The sequence below is a fragment of the Eulemur rufifrons genome, chromosome 7 (genome assembly GCF_041146395.1).
Source record: "Eulemur rufifrons isolate Redbay chromosome 7, OSU_ERuf_1, whole genome shotgun sequence".
NCBI lineage: Eukaryota > Metazoa > Chordata > Mammalia > Primates > Lemuridae > Eulemur > Eulemur rufifrons.
In genome coordinates, this window is record NC_090989.1 from 262,610,743 (window position 1) to 262,620,227 (window position 9,485).

Below are 9,485 nucleotides of genomic sequence, written 5' to 3' on the forward strand. Positions count from 1 at the left end.
ACCCACAATCTGAGAAATTGTCCCTCCTCACGCAATTTCTATTCCAGGTTTTATGTTGTCAATCTGGGAACATTATCAAAGCAAATGTTAGTTAAAAATTGTTTACCAAAGGACAGGTAGTTAAACACCATGTTCAGCTAAGAATATTGTTATCATAAGCCTAAAATAATTTTTCTCAAATTTTTATTTATAAAGAAAGTCACTGGACAGGAGTGTTCAAATATGTCCTGAGACAATCAGAGGATTTTTTTTTCTTCCAGTCCCTTCTGCAGATCCACTATCTAACCATATCTCTCTAGTGCTTTCTTTCTTTAACAAAGTGCCATGCATTCTAATTAAGCAAATCAATGAAACGTGCAGACCTCTACCTATGAGTTATTTGTCGATTGGCAGAGACATTACTGGCTCCGTATTGTTGGAGCCTGAGTAGACTCCACCATTCACAGAGAAAACCAACTTATCACACTTCCTTAATCAGTACAAACATTCAGCCAAGCAATTTTATCAATTTTTTAACATACAGTATCAATTGTGTATCAGGACAAGAAAATGAAAATAAAGGAGAACTAAACCTCCAAGGGGTCCTGCGTTTCCAAATGCAAATTGAGATCCAAACATTACACAATAGGGATTGTCTAATCCTTTCACAAAGGCACAAATTGCAAATCCAACTCCCCTGCCAGAGTGGCTTTGTCTAACAAAGTCTTTAATGCAAAGAATCCCCCAGGCAAAGTCTCCTCTGTTTCTACAGGGTTTGGCACCACAAAAGCCCTATGAAGTCAGATGCTCCCTAGCTATAAAGTTAATTGTTCTTAAAGCAAAATCAGGTGTTCCTGTGCTCTAGCCATGCTCCAAACCACAGAAACCCAAGGTGGCTTGGTTTGAAGATTAAGCTCAGATCGAATCATTAATTCCAACAAAATTTCCTGATATTTTGTTAAATAAGGCCAAACCTTCATGCTGAACCTGAAAAACGCCTTTTAACATGCCCTGACATGTACCTGATAAACAAATTGGATGTATCTAAAATAATATGCAATCAAGAAAATTGTAGGCCGGGCGCGATGGCTCACGCCTGTAATCCTAGCACTCTGGGAGGCCGAGGCGGGTGGATCGCTCGAGGTCAGGAGTTCGAGACCAGCCTGAGCAAGAGCGAGACCCCGTCTCTACTAAAAAAATAGAAAGAAATTACATGGCCAACTAAAAATATATAGAGAAAAAATTAGCCGGGCATGGTGGCGCATGCCTGTAGTCCCAGCTACTCGGGAGGCTGAGGCAGTAGGATCGCTTGAGCCCAGGAGTTTGAGGTTGCTGTGAGCTAGGCTGACGCCACGGCACTCACTCTAGCCTGGGCAACAGAGTGAGACTCTGTCTCAAAAAAAAAAAAAAAAGAAAATTGTAGGGGGAAAAATGGTATATGTGGTTGCAGTTAATATGGTTGAGTCTCTCAAAGAACCATCCGGTCCCTTTTCCAAGAGAGGTAACAATTTTTCCTGGGGCTAGGATGCTGATTTTCATTTAACTTGACACTTTGTACCCCCCTTTTTTTTTTTTTTTTATAAAAATATGGAACGCTTCACGAATTTGCGTGTCTTCCTTGCGCAGGGGCCATGCTAATCTTCTCTGTATCGTTCTAATTTTAGTATATGTGCTGCCGAAGCGAGCACGACACTTTGTACCCTTTGCAGAGCAATTGTAGAAGGCAACAGTGTCTGTAGCCATGCATATTTACATATTCTTATTCATCTTTTGTCCTCCTGCCCTTTGCACAGTGGATGATAAGGTAGACCCTTGAATAGATTATATATGTGTGAATGGAATTGCATGGAAACAGAAAGCAAAACAAAGCCAGAATGATATTATTAACACTTCTAGGGAGTGGATCATTCCTATGTTTTCTCTAGAGTGGGCAAGAGAGTGAAGCTTCATCTGTATTTACAGCAACTCCCTCACACTGGCATCACCGCCTGAGTTCTGCCTCCCCCGTTGGTGGAAAAAATTATCTTCCATGAAACCAGTCCCTGGTGCCAAAAAGGTTGGGGACCGCTGCTCTAGAGGGAACAATGTAGTGAGTGCATAGTACCTGTCTTATAGCTGGTTGGTAACAGAGTACTATAGGACAATAGATCACAGTGAAATACTTTTTTTTGGACATCAGAGCAAAACATTACATTGAATTTAGAACTTTCCTTTTAAAACCATCTTTTTTGCATGATATTTTTAATAATATTTCTTTCCCTCTGTGTTTCCCTTCAGTTGTCAGGATGGAACCATCAGCTGTTGGCTGTTTGGCTGTTAAGTCAGGTTTAGGCACTGGTTGGTGCTCAGATTCCAACTTGATGTGACCTGGGGCAAGTCATGTCCTTTATCTGGGTCTCAGTTTTCCTCAGTTTTCTCCTTGAGTTAAACGGTCTTTTTTTTTTTTTTTTTTTTTTTTTGAGACAGAGTCTCACTCTGTTGCCCGGGCTAGAGTGCCTTGGCATCATCACAGCTCACAGCAACCTCAAACTCCTGGGCTCAAGCAATCCTCCCGCCTCAGCCTCCTGAGTAGCTGGGACTACAGGCACTTGCCACCACGCCTAATTTTTTCTATTTTTAGTTGCCTGGCTAATTTTTTTTCTGTTTTTAGTAGAGACAGGGTCTTGTTCAGTCTGGTCTCGAACTCCTGACTTCAAGCAGGTCTCCCTCCTAGGCATCCCAGAGTGCTAGGATTATAGGCATGAGCCACCATGCCCAGTCAGTTAAATGGTCTTGAAGATGCTTTCCTGCTCAAGCATCCTATGTAATTTTAAGGCTTTAGTTCTCCTTGCAATATGTTACCCATTACTCTGGGAAGCAGTGGGCATTTGTCAGTTTCCTAGAGTCATGCACTATTTTCTAGAGTCAGTTTATTTGACATATTCAGAAGTCAGAAAACTACCATCATCCAAACAAACAAGGAGGGTCTCAAGCTTGAAGAATAGCAAACCAGGTGGGTGGGTTTCACAACCACTGATAGCTGAACCTTCCCGTTTGGACAGACTGGCCTGCTCAGTAGCCTAGAGTGGAAAGTGTCTACTTTAGGCTTTTAAAGTATGATTTTTTTTTTTTTTTTAGCCTTCATTGTTTGTCATATGTTCATAGTACACATACCTTTTCCCTTGAAAGGAAGCACGATGGGTCATCCAAAGAAAAGGATAAAATATCCCCTTTCCCCAAATTTTGGCTTCCTGTAGGACATACCCAGTAGTCTCCTAATTGCTTCCTCTGGGTCATCTGACACCCATCTGCCTCCTCCAACATATAACAAGCCCCCATTTGAATGAGACTCTTTCCAGAATCAATGTGGAGAATCAACTGGCAAGGAAGAGTCCTCTAAAAGGAGATGCCAGGTGTTTGGCTAAATATTCAATAAATGATTAATTTTATTCAACTAAATTCAGTAACTATGGGTATGCAAAGGCAAATAAAGAAAGCTTCCAGTGCTTTCCAGAAGTCCATGTCTGCTGGGGGAGCCAGACCCATAAAGCCTTACAATGTATAAGGATAAGTGTTTAATGAAAGACCTAAAGGGAGTAGAATGGAGGAGTCTTTTTAAGAGCTTGAGGGATATATAGGCTTTTGTTAGGGGAGTATGGATCTTTCCAGAAGCAGCAGAAGCCACCATTTGCAGGGAAAGGCTCAAAGGCTGAAATGGGCCTGGTTCACTGGGGGGCCGAGAGCCTTTTAGCATGGCTGGTTTATCTAAGGAGTGACTGGAGAGGCTACTGGACAAGTAGCTGGGGGCCACAGTTGGGGAGTATCCCTGTTAAATCCGTATCCACTAGGTACTGGGGACCACGAGAATAAGGAAATAGAGGAGAGGCTTGACTGGCTCTGTTTGACCAGGAGAGCTGCGTGCTGGGCCAGAGGTAAGGCCAGAAACAAGAGTGTTTTCTTCCACCTCAGAACTGAAAATGTGGATTGTGTCCATGGCACAGTGACCAGCTCAGAAACATCTGTAGGAAACTCAAGCTTCCCCATCTGTCTACTCTGACAAAGGAAATGGCACATTGATTGGGAGACGGAAAGTCTGAGACTTTTGACTCCTAAACAGGTTTACTGGAAGAACCTGAATGTTGGTAAATCCTGAATTGAATGTATCCATTATGCCTATAGCCCTACCTGCCCGGTAGACTGAAGACAAAAGCATTAGAAGTGCTTTGAGTATTTCAGCAAGAATGAGAAAGGAAAATAAAATGTTATCCTGAAAAGAGAACCTCAGTTTCTTCATCTGTATACTCGGGACAGAAGAGAGAAGTTGCACCCCTACTTCTTGTTGTAAGTAAGGATCAGTTGAGGTAATGGATGGTATAAATACTTTATAAACCTCACAGAACTGTGCATAAGCAAAGGATTATTATACACGAGCAAAAAGTGACGCAGGTCAGGCAAGAGGCACGCTTGTCTCTACTGAGAAAATATCTTCCATTTGTCGTGTCTAAGAGACTCTGCTTTCAGCCTGGGTGACATAGTGAGACCCCTTATCTCCACAAAAAATAAAAAGAAATTAGCCCGGCTTGGTGGCCTGCACCTGTAGTCCTAGCTACTTGGGAGGCTGAGGTGGGAGGATCACTCGAGCCCAGAAGTTGGAGGTTACAGTGAGCTATGATCACGACACTGCACTCTAGCCTGAGCCAGAGAGCAAGACCTTGTCTCTAAAAAAAAAAAAAAAGAGAAAGGAAGGAAGGAAGGAAGGAAGGAGAAAAAGAAAGAAAAGAAAAGGAAGGAAAAAACCCTTTGCTTTGTTTTCATGGTTTGAATTGATTTACTTATCTTCTGGACTTTCAGCATGTGTATCCAAGGGCTCTTCAATTTCTCTGTAAAGTTATTTACCCATTTTAGCTTTTAAGTGGATATGCAGGTATAGTACCTGAGTGCATTGGTTTTGTATCATGGAGATTTGGCCACTATTTATTTAATTACTTGTTTATTTAAGACAGAGTCTCGCTCTGTTGCCCAGGCTCCGAGTGCAGTGGCATCAGCCTAGCTCACTGCAACCTCAAACACCTGGGCTCCAGTGATCCTCCTTCCTCAGCCTCCCAAGTAGCTGAGACTACAGGCATGCACCACCATACCCCACTAATTTTTCTATTTTTTGTAGAGATGGGGTCTCACTCTTGCTTAGGCTGGCCTCGAACTCCTGGCCTCAAGCGATCCTCTCACCTTAGCCACCCAAAGTGCTGGGATTACAGACATGAGCTGCTGCACCTGGCCTGGCCACTATTTAGTAATATGTTGATTCACTGCCAGTTTGTACAGATTCATGTATTATAGGTGAGACAGAAATTATAGCCACACTTGAACTCCTGGTCTTAGGTATAACAGACTGGACAGGTTTGACTCTTTGCCTTGATTGGTTTAACTAGACAATTGTCAAACCTCCACGAGGGGCTCTATGCTATCTATCTATCTATTAATCATCTACCTATCTCTCCCTAAAAAGCTACCTCTCTTGTTTCCTGATCTGTTTAGATGATAACATGTAACATAGACATGAAAAGAAACATAAGGCCAAGCTACCCTCTGGTGGTCCTAACACTCTGTGTCATCACAATTACTGTGCTACATCAAAGAAAAATGTTCTGTTAGGTATCCTCAGATGAGCTGTCAAAAAGATTCCGTAAGTGTGAACTTAACTTTCTGCTGTTATTTTCTATTTATTTCCTCCTTTTCCTTTAAGAACAAGTGGAGAGGACATTTGGGCGGAACAGTTGCAACATGCTGACTCATCTTGGGTGTTGAGAAGACCGAAGCAATTTGAAAAAATGACATTATATCAAGGGCAACGTGGAAAACAATTAAAAAGATGGACTCCAGATGTACATGATTCCAGAGACGACACAATTTGACCGATGTTCCTACGCTGTGCGCTCCTCCCTTCCCAGCGAAGCGAACTGGCTATGGTAGCCTTGATGCCAGCCTGATTTTCTGTGTTTATGGTAATATTTTAGCAGTTGGTTTCCTTCTGCTTTGACTATGACCAGGGCATTAAAGCACCAGAACTTCAAAGGATTTAAGAATTTATTAATTTTTCAGGAGGTGGTGAGAAATTTATTCAAGGTTCACTCTTTTGTTTTAGGTAAAGACTTCCAAAGGGTGTTCATTTCCAACTTTCATTTTAGTTTCACTTAACGTACAAAAAGAAATCTTTATTTCCATGTAGCATCATTCTGATGGTAACAATAGTTTTCTTTTTTTTTTTTTCCCCACAAGTAGAACATTCTGTGATATTCCACAGCATTCATTATGTAGGTCTTGGTGGTTTTATATGAAATATTATTGAATGACTCTGCTCGTGAACAATGAATGATAGTTTCATAAACAACCTTTAGGAGGCAGACATAGCTTCAGTTTAGCACTATAAAAACATGTCATTATACAATAGCCTGTAGAAGGTGCTAAGAAAATACAAAGAAGTAAAACAAATACACAAAATGTAATGCATAATAAAATAATAAATAAAATGATAAAAATAATACATAAAATAAAGGGTTTGTGTAGGATTGGGTGGTGTCTGTCTGTCTGCGAGACAGGGAGAAGGGTGAGGGCGTGGGAGAGCATCTGGAATACAAATCCATCTACGCATGTATGTTGTGAATGGAGCTTCAGAAGCCAGGACAGATAATAGAACAGGTGGCTGACACAGGCTGCTAAAATTAGATACTCCCATGTATCAAAGTGTAAGAGGTACCACCACTACTTTATGGTATTGTAGCCTTTCTGTTTCTGAAGTTATTAAAGCTTAAAACTGTACTATGATAATCTCAAATGTCTTGAGGTGGCTTCAACCACTTAGGTTTTAATATTTTCCCAGTGGACTTGCTTCTATAGTGTAAAGATTGCCTCACCGGGGCTTCCTTATATGTAAAGATATTATATATAAAAATTATTTATCTCAAAGTATGGTATAACATTTCATGTTTCTATATCCATTGGAATAATTTTAGAAAGGAAAAGAATTATTCACCCTGACCATCCTACTTGAGATAGTGAAGGCACCTGTTTTGTTTTCACAAACCAAAATGGGATTGCAAGAGGCAAACACATTTTCAGGTTGAAAGAATAGTTTGCCAGAAAAAAAACATTTTGCTGGAAAAGAGGTCGACTGAAAGTCTGTTGATGTGTAGGAAACGCTAGTGTTAATCCTTTGTGCATGCAGGCACATAAGTTAAAATCTAGGACATATAAAATTAAGTGTCATAAGGAAAATATAATAAGCAGGCCTCTCAATTATTAGGTACTCTTTATTATACAGTATAAATGGCTCTGTAATGCCATAATGACAGTACACCTAGGAGCCCAGAACTGGTAGGTACCAGAGTAAATAGTTTAGTTATTTTATGTTGAATACTGTTTTGTCCTGTTACATTTCTGGGTAATCTTCCTTGTTCATTTTAGATATTGCAGCTTTCTTTTTCAGGTTAGAAAAAGTTAATGTAGAGTAATATTAACCTATGACATCAGAAAAATTTGAATAAGGTTTAAAATGTCTTGATAGTTTATGCATGTTTCTTCTATTTGAGATGATAGGCACTTAGCACATATGAAGATGGCAACCATCATGCAATAAACCATTTTCATACATCAATTATCTGCCAGAAGATTCTGTATAAGACAGCTGGATTAGAAGAGCAAACAACCACAGTTTAAAGAAAATCTACAGAAATTTAAATACAATTTAAAGAAAAATGTGTTAGAACGTAGCCTTTTGGTTCAACTTTAAAATTGCTCTTTTAAAAATAAAGTCTAAATATTTTTACCTTTATTCTTAGAAAAAAGTTTCTCCGAACTTATTATACGTGTTTTAGAATATATGGAAACTCCCCAAAAGAAAACTCAAAACTGAGAAAACCAGTATTAAAATTTTGGCAGTTCCTTCCAGTTTTTTCCTCTTAATTTCCTATTGTTCCCCTCTCTCCTTCAATGCGCACACACACGTAAATGTACACAATTGAAATCATACTGTTTATAGTTTTATATCCTACTTTTTCCACTTAACATACCATGAGCATTTTTCCATGTCATTAAATATGCTTTGAATATGTTCTTGGCCACATAAAATTCCATCCTATTGAAGCACCTGTTTTCTTTTAAGCAAAGACACATGCCATGTTTTCCAGTCTTATTGGACTCTGAAAAGCCAAAGAAAATACCTTGTGTTGATCCACCATGAGCCTCTTTTGAGTTTCTATTTTTTATTCCATTTATAAAATGCATCCATGGTGCTAACACACCTCTGGACACTAGATAAAGTATAGTTAATGAGCTTTCTAAAGAAAATGCCAATCAGCCTCTTTCCCCTTAATGTTAAGTATTAGTCACCCACTTCACCATTACAAATATAAAGCATCAAAAAGTGTCACAAATGCTTTTTCCATCTTGTGACAGCCACAAATGAACTTCAACCTCTTAGGCACCCACCTCAAGACATTTGAGATTATCATAGTGCCGTTTTAAGCTTTAATAACTTCAGAAACAGAAAGGCTACAAACTTACAAAAGTGACATTTTTTACACTTAGTTTTGTGAATTGGAATAATTTTAAATCTTAATTATTTTGTTTCCATCTGTTTGCCCATCTTCAATCAGGGCAACTGATGAAGTTTTAAAACAATCTGCTAGAAACTTTGGTTGTGACCTCTTTAGAGCTATAACTAGTAGAAGTAATATATCTGTAACAGATGAAGCATACATGAATCCTTTAATCCTCAGGAGGGCACTGTGGAACTATGTTCTTAGGGTTGTCTACTGTGGGAAGGTTTTTTTGTTACTCAAATTATGTGAAGAGTGCAAGGCCAGGCCTCCACAGAAGACATAGTTTCATTACTTTTAAAGACAAACCATAAAGATTTTTTAAAATGTGAAACAAATATAGATGTATTTATTTTATGAGTATTTTCATATTAAACTGAGTCATTTGAAGAATGATCAAGCTGTTTCTACCTGGAAAATCATATTCAGGTAAGGAAACTGCTCTTGTGTAGTTTTATGAACACTCAGAAAGAGCAAACCCAGACCAGGTGTTTAATTTTATAATTTTTAAATTTCCAATACTCAGAGTTCTCAGTCCAACTTTGATAGTATTTGTTGTAAAACTAAGTAGCTTAAAAAAAAAGTCTTTTAACCTGTTGATATAAAGTTGGTTTTTTCGTGTGCTTCTCACGTGCCCTATATATACCTCAGTGTTTTTAAACTAAAATGTGTTCATAGTTTTCCAGGAGTAAAACAAAACAATGAAATCATTATTCAGATAAAATATTATAGGTTTATTTAAAACTTAATTCTCACCTCGAGTATGCAAAATACAAACTCCACAAAATGTTCATTTTACTTTGTAGTTTACAAATATACAAAATAGAAGTTTGCTTAAATTTATATTACATATTTATTAAGGCAAGGAACTATATAGAAAAAAACATTTGTTCTGCTAAAGGCATACTTGGGAATAAACCATTGTACAAATTA

General features: G+C 38.7%; 1 non-coding gene across 1 annotated transcript; it reads right to left on the reverse strand.

The window, feature by feature from the left end:
- Positions 1-1,560: 1,560 nt before the first annotated feature.
- LOC138388741 (U6 spliceosomal RNA) lies at positions 1,561-1,667 on the reverse strand. The gene has a single exon (XR_011234232.1). It is a non-coding gene; the product is annotated as a U6 spliceosomal RNA (small nuclear RNA).
- Between the last annotated feature and the right edge of the window lie 7,818 nt (positions 1,668-9,485).